Raw genomic sequence first — 12,031 nt, 5'->3', positions numbered from 1 at the left:
AGACTGGCCTCCTACACAAGAACTTCTATCTTCTCTGGTTTGAACTGCTCCATTTGCAATGGGCAATTGTTTTCCCAATACACTCTCATTTCTCCTTGCTGCTGTATGAAGGCTGTCTGCAGAGCTTGTTAGTGATATGAGTTTAGATCCTATAGGCCTGTATAATAGGTACAATTTCCTTGGGTTAACATAGTCTGACTCTCCACGACCTGACATTAAACTTATTTCTGGGCTACCCACAGCTGTTGCAAATCCTCCAGTGATGGTCTGCACACTGTAATGGCTCCAAAAAAATCTTTATTTGTTAAGTATAAAAGGCAATGACATGTTGCCTTTTATACTTAACAAATAAAGAATTTTTTGGAGCCATTACAGTGTGCAGGCCATCACCTTTTGACACGCTTTTTTTTTTGTCTGGAACCTGTTTAAACAATTTTGCTTTTGGATGTGCGCACCCGTCTCTCCAAATAAATCCTCCAGTCTGGCCACAGTATTTTGTAGGAGCACTAAGGCTTAATAATGCAAACTCAATTGTGGTCACTGTTGTTCAAGAAGTAGCAGGTGTGTTCAGCTGCAAATCCTGCATTACTGAAGGATTTATCAATTGTGTTTCTATCGGCAGAAAGTACTGTAGATATTTCCTTTGTGGCACAAAGGAATCCCTGAGCTTGTTAGCCATAACCATACCTTAACAGGCCCCCCAGAAAACCTTAAAGAGTGGGATGGAATTACATGGTCTACAGATGAGTGATTGACCCTACAGTCCAAAGAAGCATTTTTTGTGACTGTTTATTGTTTCTTCCTCTCCCCTGTAAGATTAATTTGTTTTGCATTTGAGTGTCTGTTTCAAAACATGTCGGCCGAGGCTTTAATTGCTAGCCCAGTTGTGTCCTTCCGGAGTGGGTCTTTGATGGGGTCAAGACCATCTGATCTGACCCCTCCTGTCGTTTCTACATGTTTCCTGAGTATCTCAATGTGTGTGCTTGTGCGTGTGTGTGTGTGTGTGTGTGTGTGTGTGTGTGTGTGTGTGTGTGTGTGTGTGTGTGTGTGTGTGTGTGTGTATGTGTGCTGGTGCATTTAAATGTTCAGCTTGTCCAAATGCACCCTGCAGGTCTCTGCAGCTGGGCCCTGAGTGTAGCCTTTAATGTCTAGCCATTAATCTAATTTGTGGCTGGCATACGTTGTAATTGGTGTCACAATGCACAGGATTGTCTGCAGACCCACAAAGATTCCTCAGTTCGTGGAAAGAAGAGGTCGGTGTTGCCAGAGGGGTTTTTTGTTTTCATTCTGTGTTAAACAACATCCTGCGTGATTTTAACACCATGTCCAGTTGGTCCACATTGTCTAATATTTCAGGTTTATCTATTTGATTATCTTTGAAGCATAATTGCCTTGATTTTATAAACTGTGATGAAATTAGAATGTACATTGCCCATTTTGCACGAAAACAAAACAAATACTTCAATTTTTCCCTCAATGCTGTTCGGCACACAACCCCTGGTGTGGCCGCAATCAATGTGATCAAAACAGCACTCCTTGTACTTTGTCAGTGCAGGACTAGAGGGGCTATTGTGACTTCCTAAGATGCTGCAGAAATGGAGACCAGGGGAGACAAACAGAGAGTGAGAGAAAAAGAGAGGGAGAGCCAGAGAAAGGATGTTAGAGAGAGAAATATAGTCTAACAGAAAGACAGATAGCAATACAGAAAAAGAGTTGGACAGAGAAAAAGGAAGAGAAAGAGAGAGAGTGAGAGAGACTCAGGCCACTGGATGACCATAGTCTCATTTCCTCCGACTTCGTGGCTCGGTCTGACTCGGTTTGGCAAAGCACGGTAGTTTTTGGTATGGTAATCTTTGGCCTGGTTTGCGTCTCCAATGGTAACAACACCCTTAACTTAGATGGTAGGCGGTGTGTATGTTGTGTCGTGTTTACCTGTTGGCCAACCGAGGATTAAAACAATTTAATTAAACAATTTACTGTCACACATTAATGTTAATGTCAATGAATGCATACGTTCATGTCATATTTGTTAATATAATCTTCTGTCACCCAATCAACGACTGCATACCCATACTGTACCACAACCAAATACTCTTGGTACCCCAAAGGAGTCGGTGGAAATGCCCAATCTGTGTGGACGCCTGGCACTTGGTGCTTGGAATGGTGCTCCAAACAGATGTTCTTGTTGACAGATCCTCTCCCCGTTGTGACGACAGCAGGAATGTGGCTCCAAGTATTTGCGATCTGGTTTTGGTCAACATGAACAATCACCTTCAGCGGCCGCGTGACTGACCCATTAGAGAGGTTGGCCTCTCCTCAAGACGTCCCAGCACCTGCAGTCAGAGACGGAAAAACAGACAGAGGGAGAGAAAGAGAGAGAGAAAGAGAGAGAGAGAGAAGAGATGAAGAGTTGAAATCAAATTTGCAAGAGGGAAATCAAGAGAGGGGTTTCCTCCTCTCTCTCATAACGTATGTGAGTGCTAGGGGTCAGCCTGTGAAATGCTGACTGTCAGTGTCGTTCAGCGTTATTGGCGACAGCTCTGACATGTAAAAGCAAACAGAAACAGCTCTCAATCTCAGTCTGGCACCGGTCCATGATTGGTGCGATATCCTTCTTTTTATGTGAGCGCAGACGGAATGCTGGATAGGCTGTTCACGGGGACGGCGTCCAAGAAGTCATTCAGACTGACACTTTTACATCAGCTTAATGGATGGACATTGGCCCGCTAACTTAACGTTTAATCACATGGAAAATATCAAACAGAACACAGATTTAGAACTCCAAGGGAATCACCAACCTCTGAGAAAAGGCCCATCCTTGTGGAATTTCATTGAAGAATATTTTTTTTGATTCAATCAGTCAACATCCTGAGTATGTGTCAGTGAATTATTTGGGCTGTTGCAGTTTATGAGAGATGTGTTGAAATCCTGGAGTCAAGTTGATGTGGCCTGATGTCACTGTATAGGGTGATAAAATGTGGTAATAATTGAGACTACCCACCACTTTCTGAAGCAATGACAAAAAAAAATGTGTTTCTAGAGTTTTCTGCTATCAAAGATGGGCAGTTTTTTATATTTGATATTATTATTTATATATATATGAAATTACAAAACAAATTATTTGTAGTATATTGCTAGGGTTACAGCATGATGCAACTCATTCTATTCTGTATGCAAAGTCTAAAAAAATGATGTTTCCATCCACCCTCTGGGGCTTCATCGCTGTTTTAGATATCTGGTTTCAAACTCCAAACATCTAAAGCAGCGATGACGCCCAATCATTGTTTATATGGTTTTGGCCCTGCGGTTATATAATCCATTCATTCCACGCATACAACACTGTATATTTGCTGCTGAGGTAGCAGCACTGGCCCTCTTACACCATTTTGGCACAATAAGCTATAGGGTGTGTATAGCCCCCATGCGGTGCCACATGTGGTCCTATGAAAAGCTTTCCCACTGAGGTGCTGCCTCTCCATACGGATCCAATCAGCCATGAGTCCGTCCGTCCCCATGTGAGCACAGCACAGTGACCTCTGGAGACGGTGCCCTTCATGCGGGACTGGAGCTGAAAAACGGTCTCATGTGTTTCCTTGTGTTTACGTTTGGACCACATGCAGAGTTCCAAAGTGGGAATGTGATGTCGTGTATTTGTGTTTGCGCTGTAAAGGGACTTCCTGCTGATGATGATTGCAGGCAGCTTCATGGCAGTTGAGGGCAGTCTGGACATTTCTGTTTTAATATACAATATGCATAGCCTGGCTAGTGCCTATACCACTTCTCAAATGAGGCAACCAGACGTTAATTTCCTCGTATTTGACAAAATGCCCAGATCCGTTCATTGGGCTCCGCCACGGATGTCTATCAAATGCGTCTGTGCATAGCTCATCATCATCATCTTGCTTTCCCCCCTGTTCTGTGATTGGTCCCCTATCTCAGGCAAAAATTAGGGCGGTAGTTTCCAGACTGCCAGAGCAGCGTGAATGAAATCACCATGCAAAGGCAGGATGGGAACACCCAGGCTACAATATGGGCAGTGTCCATTGTCTTTTGATGGGAGAAATACAGATTTCAATTTTGGACTTCCTGCTTTCAATGATGTAAAAATCATAATTTTACATCATTGAAAGCAGGAAGTCCTATTCATGGGTTTGTAATAGTTTGTACTGTACGGTAATTATAGTATGAGTACTAGAGTTAATACGGTAATGGTATTGGCCACTCGCGCCTACCCAGGTAAAAAAAAAAACTATTGAAAATATACTTTTTCAGAGTGTAATAAGTACAGTGTGTACTTTTTTCGTCAAATCCAAGTATATTTAAGTATATTAAAGTATGTATTAAGTTCATCGTAATACAAACTTCACTATACTTCAAGTGTGTAGGGTATGCTAAATTGGAACAACTATTTACAAACTTCAAGTGCACTGAAGTACACTAATTAAAATGAGCAATTAAGCATACTTACAGTACAATTACATTGTATGACCATTCTAATAGAAGTACACTTAAAAAATAATTGGAGCTCAACTTACAGTTGAGTTTAAGTACATTTTGTACATACTGTTATCATACTAAGTATTACTATAAAGTATGTTAATTTAGTATGCCTCTTTAATATTTCAAGTGATCTACAAATGCACTTCCGTACTATATTTAGTGCATTTAAAGTGTCCCACTATGACAATGATAACATATATCAAGTGAAGTTCAATTACAAGCTAAACATCATAGACACATACTTTCAGTGCAATATTATTATATTTTATTGTAGAAAAGAACTGTCTTTGAAGTATATTTTATCTGTACTTTAATTCCCATATTGTTATACTTTGGCATACATGTCGATATTACACTTTAAGTGTATTACATTACAATTAATTTCAAGTGCATTACAACAGATTACAAATCTCATTTCAGAAAGGGAACTTTATTACAATAAAATTACAAAAATACATAATTCAAGCAAAGGATATATAATGCTAATAACACAATAACAGGAACATAACTACACATCACCATTCACATTTATTGAATATTACAACACGCAAATGCAGCAAAGTCCCTGAATTTGCATGAATTGGTGAACGTGCAAGATCACAAAATCATGGAGGGCCTGCACAATGCTAATGAGGGATCGGTTCAAGGTACTTCAGTCATAGTACCATGTCCTCACTGCAAGTCTCACTGCTAGTGCGTGGTGAGTCGCTTTGGCTGGAGTAAATAGATGAATCTGCCATGTTGTTTATGACTGCTTTCAGTGATGACACCAGTCCTGGCAGCTCTAAAACAAGGATGCAATATAAAAAGGGTCAGTATCACATTATGATACAAAGAATAAGTATCACATTGTGTCAGAAAATAGAGCATATACAGCAAGGATAAGTATTGGAACCCATGCTAAAGTTGACTAAAAAAATTAGGAAATATCCAACCTTTAAGGACACCAATTGTCTTTGTGAGTGAAATGTATAGCAAATAAATAAATGTTCTTCCTTAAAATACAGGGGTCATAAGTATTTGCTCCCATATGTTAAATTCCCATAGAGGCAGGAAGATTTCTATCTTTAAAAGCCACTTATTTCATGGATCCAGTATACTAGGCATCCTGATAAAGTATCCTCAGCCTTTGGAATTAAAATAGCCCCACATCACATACCCTTCACCATACCTAGAGACTGGTATGATGTTTTTTTTTTCAGTTAGCCTATTAGCCGGGTTGGCATTGAGCCCAATGAGCATCAAACCAGCTAATAACTGAAAAAAAAAGGTCAGGTGAGGTCAGGACTGTGTGCAGGCCAGTCAAGTTCATACACACCAAACTATATAATTCACGTCTTTATGGACCTTGCTTTGCACACTGATGCACAGTCATGTTGGAACAGTAAGAAATTTTGGACAATTCCATGCTCCCAACTTTGTGGGAACAGTTTTGGGAATTGCCCCTTTCTGTTCCAACATGACTGTGCACCAGTGCACAACGCTAGGTCCGCAAAGACATGGATGACAGAGTTTAGTGTTGACTGGCCTGCACAGTCCTGACCTCAACCCAATAGAACACCTTTGGGATGAATTAGAGCAGAGACTGAGAGCCACCTCGTCCAACATCAATGTACAACCTCACAAATGCGCTTCTGGATGAATGGTCAAAAAAGCTATAGCTGCAAAGGGTGGACCAACATCATATTAAACTCTATGAATTAAGAATGGGATGTCTATTGACATCACTATACTTTTGGCAATATAGTGTACGCCGATGCAAGCTCTATAGTGCTTCATCAATGAAAAATACTGTCCGTCTCCACGACTTCTTTGATGCATTTTCATGCAGAAAGAGAGTCTGAGGTCCATTTTCACCGAATTTACACTGTTTTTTGGGATATTCATTTACACTTACCAGGTATTCCTTTGAGTTTCTCAGGGCCTTCAAGTACACAACAAGTGCTTGCAGGTGGCAAACTCTCAACGAGCCAATGATGGGATTCTGCAAAACAGGGAAATATAATAATAACACTACTTTACTTACACTTACAAATTAAGCATCTTAATGTTTACTATGCCTTTACCGTGCAATCCCCCAATGTTAACTTGGAGATTTGGGTATTGGGATGCAATGCCTGTTTACTGCTCCATGGATAGAGGAGTTTCAAAAGACTCTCAATACATTGGAAATGCATTATAAGATGTATGTAATGCTCATGACTTAGAGAGAGGTGGGGCATGTGACAAGGTGTGTTTACGTAATCACATGTAGAGGTTCATATAATGCATTTCCAATGTATTGAGAGATTTTTTGGAACACATTGATCTTCAATGCAAATCTATTCATGGGGTAGAAACAGGTAGTGCAACCCAAAAATGTAAATGTTAACTAGGGCTGAACGATTATGGAAAATAATCTAATTGCGATTTTTCTTGCCAATATTGCGATTGCGATGCGATATGCCATTATTTTTTAAGGTGTTTGTCTTGCGAATTTTTCAACAAAAACAAGCAGTAAATCATATAGTATGGGCAATAGGCTATATTAGATTAAAAATAAACTCTTATTTCCTGGAAGTACCTTTGTTATGATGACAGGTGATGCATGAATTGATGGATGACATTTTTTTAGCTACTTCAATCACAATAGTAGGCCTATATTTTGAACTTTCAACCTTGTAGGCCTACATATCAGAACATAGCCTAAGTAGGCTACTAGTACAAGGAAGCCTGGTGTAAAGATTAAAATGAAAGTCAGTAACAAGTCACACAAACAAAGTGCAGATTGCAAAAATATGAAAATATGAATAGCCTAAATCTTATTACTCAGTTTTTCAGATAATTCACTTTAATGAACGTGATATTCTGCATACAGAAATTCCTGATATTCATGGCTGCACAGCACACTGCACTGACTATTCCAACTCCGTCTCTTTAATTCAGCTGTCTGGTTGAAGCCTCAAAATATTGTAAACAAAGTAGCAAAGTTGGCTATCTTATTATTAGTCTACTGGTTGGACGGGTCAGTTTCCCCACGTCTGTTTCAAGGTAGATAAATACTTGTTTCTCCTTGGGATAAGCCCTTTTGAGTCTTGAAGTTGGAAAACATCTGTATTGAGATGATCAGTCAATTTGCACGCAAGAGTTTTAGATGTCTGCAGCATGCTAATAATGATGCTAACCGGATTTTATATATAATTTAGCTAATCGTCTTCTATGCGTCATTGCTTTCACGATTGTGAATGTTTTATGGCAGAGACTATTTGCACCCGGGTGTAAATAATGAACATTACTATTTGCACCCGGGTGCAAATAATCAACATTACTATTTACACCCGGGTGTAAATAGTGTAATAATCAACATTACTATTTACACCCGGGTGTAAATAGTGTAATAATCGACAATACTATTTACACCCGATGTCTAACATCCATGTTCTCTGTCAATAGGCCTGTGTATTTACCAGCTCTACAGTAGGCTAGGCCTAATTTAGTTTTGAACAGTTTTTAGCTGTTTTGACATACTGGGTTACTTGGAAGTGATATACAAATATTAGGCTAATGCGTGGTCATGTGGTAGCTTCATCAAAGACAAGCTACTTTAAAGAGTTGTTTTCTGAGTTGTCTTCCAGGCAGCGCTGCCACTGTTGACTTAAAAGCACTTAATCATACTCCTAACCTTAACCTAACCTTAACCCTAACCTTAACCTAACCTTAACCCTAACCTTAACCCATGCCTAAGCGCCTTCCAGGCAGCGTTGGGGGCTCAAAGTCAAAACACAACCTTTCTACTAACTACTGAAGCCTACTTCTACTTAACTTAAGGTTCAAAAAGCACAAACTCTTATTTGCCGCGAGGTAACGTCATCTAAGAAAAAAGAAGTCATCGTGCGTACTTTGGCAGGCAAAAAAACCAAAATATTATCTGAGATTCGAACCCAACACCTCGAGCATAGTAACCCGGTCATTTCTCCACTGTACTACACCCTGTTACCGAAGAATGAGAGAATACTAATTATTGACTCACTTGTTGGGGTTGCTAGGTAACGGTAAACAAAACTAAAAAGATCGTATTTCTTGATTTTGCTTGCAAACGGACGGCTTTACCCGTTCACTGAATGAAGTTTGTGGAAATTTAGCACCACTTTCCCATCTCAAATATAGTTTTAATAATCCTAACTTGTTAGATTTAGGTAGGCCATCTCCTGCCAAGATGGTCCCGCTATGTTGGATAGCACGCATTTCAGGTTTGGGTGCAAATAAGAAAATGCCTCCATTCCACTATTTACACCCGGGTGCAAATAATCACTCCGATGTTTTATTTGGAGTGAATGTGCATGTCGAGGGGTGGGAGGGAGGGAGAGGGAGAGAAAGCGGGCCAAGGTTGGTGAATTTGCACGCATAGTCTACAATGAAAACTTGCGAAAAACATTCATGCTTTCACCCGAGCAGCGCAGGTGCACCAGTGCAACCTAGAATTTGTTTCAGTCGCATTCTTAAAAATGTTGCTTCAATGGTTCTATCGAGCAGCTTGCCGAGTTCACTCTGATAGACTGTTTCAAATATTTGCTACTTTACGCTCTCATGTCACGTGACCAGAGGGTAATCGCAGCCTTTGCGGTTAGAAAATTGCACTTCATCATATCGCGATATTATCGCAAATGCAATATATCGTTCAGCCCTAATGTTAACATTCAAATTCGTCATGTCAGCATGGTCAAAAATGTTTCGTTGACAGGTGCATGTTACGGCCCTGTAGCTCATGGCCTAATATTGGTTTTCAAAGTGGGAGGCACAAAACAACTTCTCACTAACCCGATCAATGGCAGCCATGATCTCCTTAATCTTATGTCTTGTTTCTCCTCCCTTCCTATGGCACTCAGCAGACAGCCTGGAGCAGATGTCAAGTTCTGGCATAAACTTGGACTTCAGTTGCACAATGCGTGTGAAATTCTGCACATCTTGAACCATACGAGGGTAGAGGGGACAGAAAGAATGTACAAAACAACCCAGCATTTGTAGAAAGAATTACAATTAGCATACAGAAAACATTGATTTAAGTATGATATCTGCTTCAGTGACTATGAAGAGCATTCCATGCTTATAATCAACAGGGACAATGAGAATAATTATGCACATAGGTATGGGTGTCTACCGCAAAAGTAACCATGAGCTAACCTGTAATGCTTCTGTAAGAGAGACCTCAATGACGCTGATGTCTTGCACTCTGCACTCCCACGTCTGTGGAGAAAGTATATCAAACTCAACAAATGTACACCATGCAAAACTATAATAATATCAGATTACTGAAATCTTTTAGAATTTGAATTAAAAGTTGGGAAGAAAACATTTAATTACATTGAGGCTTGTTTGTGATCAACAAATCACTCAAACATTTAGAGTAGGCAGCCTCTACCATGATCATGAAAAACGTACTTGCTTTACTCGTTTAATATAGAAGTCGAATGAGAGCAAGTAGCCTACAATAATGCTGATCACATCATACAAAAATAATGACAAGTCTAACGTTTGTGTAACTTGTCCTTCAAAGATAGTCTGCACGTGATTAACGTTACAGAGAGACTAGGCAAGATGGTGTGGTTTGCTACACGGACATTCAAATAATTCAAATGTTTGTGGACGAACTTTAGTGTCTGTAACAACGCAAATTGTTCATGACACATAAGGACAATTTGGTAACACAGACTGGCCTGCACCTACGTTTAAACATTAAACTTTTCAGATAATAATCTAACTATTAGTATTCTAAGCCTAACACATAAACATAGGCTGGGTTTGTGCGGGGCTAGCTAGCGGCTCTTATGTTAGCCGTTAACTGCTAGCTGCATGAAACAGCAAACACATGAAGTCGTCCTGACCTGGTCACATCCATGAACATTCAATTGTGTTTTATGAAACAAACCCATCAAGGCATAACCACCCCTATTTTCGGCAGGGAGTAAAACTGACCTGGGAAACATGATACAATTCTAACGTTAGCCTGAGATGATTAGCTGTTAGCTACTTAGCCGCCCACATGAGATCTGCTGAACCTCATGTGGGCGGCTAAGTAGCTAGCAGCTAATCATCTCAGGCTAACGTTAGAATTGTATCATGTTTCCCAGGTTTGTTGTCATGCTAAACTCCCTAAAATTACACCAAACTCAAAATAAGAACACTGTGTGTTTAGCAAATACATACCTTACAATCCACGAGTGAGGGAGAAGAGGCAGACCTGCCACAGCCAGAGACCCTCGTTTGTGCGTTTTGAAATAATGCTTCTACGGCGACCATAGAGTGACATATTTCCTCCAAACACGAATGCATTTCGTATAACTGACTCCTTCACCTAGGGTTAGGGTTAGCTTCACCTAGAAACCTAATTTTATTGTGTAAATCCTACGAAAAAGGATTCATTAAGATGAGCAATAGTGAGATTTCATTTTTTTGAGAGTGAGTACTGCCAAGTACTGAGAGTCTGATACTGAATTGACATGTAAATACAATATCTGTAAAAATAATTAGGCTACTGTTCTTAAAGTGACTTTTCTGTCAATCAAGTGTTTATTAATACATGGTGGTGATAGTGTAGACTTATATTACCTCACCAAGATGTGGAGCCAAATGAAAAAAATATAATTTGTACAAAATAAACTTACTTCGTCCACACTGCAACATTTAATCACATTACTCTTTCAGAAATCAGCCTAACAATGTAAAAACACTTTCCATTGGTAGACTACAGTAAATTGATACATTACCACCAATTAGTTGAAATCAAATGTACACTTTCAAAAATTATACTAACTCTGTATTACAAATAAGTGCACTTACTTAAAGTGCATTAAATTATCACTATATATTTTTTATATTTTAACATATTTTGTGAAAGTATTCCGATATACCACTAAAAATGCACTTATTTTAGAGTGTACTGTACAATGTGTACAGAAGTAACACTTCTAATAAAGTGAGATGATAGTACACTGTAAAAAAGTATGCTAACAGTTTATTTGCAGAAATGACACTTTCCATAAGTACACTAAATTGCCACTCAAAGTATGTCAAATTTAATACACTTAAAACATTGGTACTTCTATCAAATTTAAAATACACTAACAACAAAGTACACTTTCAAAAAGTGCAATCAAAAGACAATTTGATTATTGTGAAATTAGTATACTTTCTTTTTGGACTCAGAAGTTGAACTTAATTACACATATTTTTAAGTATACTTTATAAAGTATACATTAAACTCACTTCAAATAAAGCACAGAAACGAAGAAGCATACTTGCTTTATACTTCATGTACTTTAACCATATTACTAATACACTTAAGTACACTACTTTTTTACCTGGGTAGAGCAGGGGTCGGCAACCTGCGGCTCTAGAGCCGCATGCGGCTCTTTAGCGCCACCCTGATGGCTCCCTGGAGCGTCTTCGAAAATGAATGGGGGGATTTTTGTTTGTTTGTTTTAATATGGTTTCTGTATGAGGACAAACATTCTTAACGTTTTCCAATGTTGTAAAAATGTGCATAATAAATATT

At 39.2% G+C, this 12,031-nt stretch overlaps 1 long non-coding RNA gene across 1 annotated transcript; it reads right to left on the bottom strand.

Annotated features, from left to right (window-relative positions):
- Positions 1–4,914: 4,914 nt before the first annotated feature.
- LOC134069026 (uncharacterized) lies at positions 4,915–10,786 on the bottom strand. The gene is made up of 5 exons (XR_009936750.1): positions 10,684–10,786; positions 9,661–9,723; positions 9,298–9,443; positions 6,398–6,484; positions 4,915–5,284 (listed from the first exon to the last, which is right to left on the bottom strand). It is a non-coding gene; the product is annotated as an uncharacterized LOC134069026 (long non-coding RNA).
- Between the last annotated feature and the right edge of the window lie 1,245 nt (positions 10,787–12,031).

The sequence above is a fragment of the Sardina pilchardus genome, chromosome 21 (genome assembly GCF_963854185.1).
Source record: "Sardina pilchardus chromosome 21, fSarPil1.1, whole genome shotgun sequence".
NCBI classification, from domain to species: domain Eukaryota; kingdom Metazoa; phylum Chordata; class Actinopteri; order Clupeiformes; family Clupeidae; genus Sardina; species Sardina pilchardus.
This window is presented reverse-complemented; position numbering and strand designations above follow the sequence as displayed.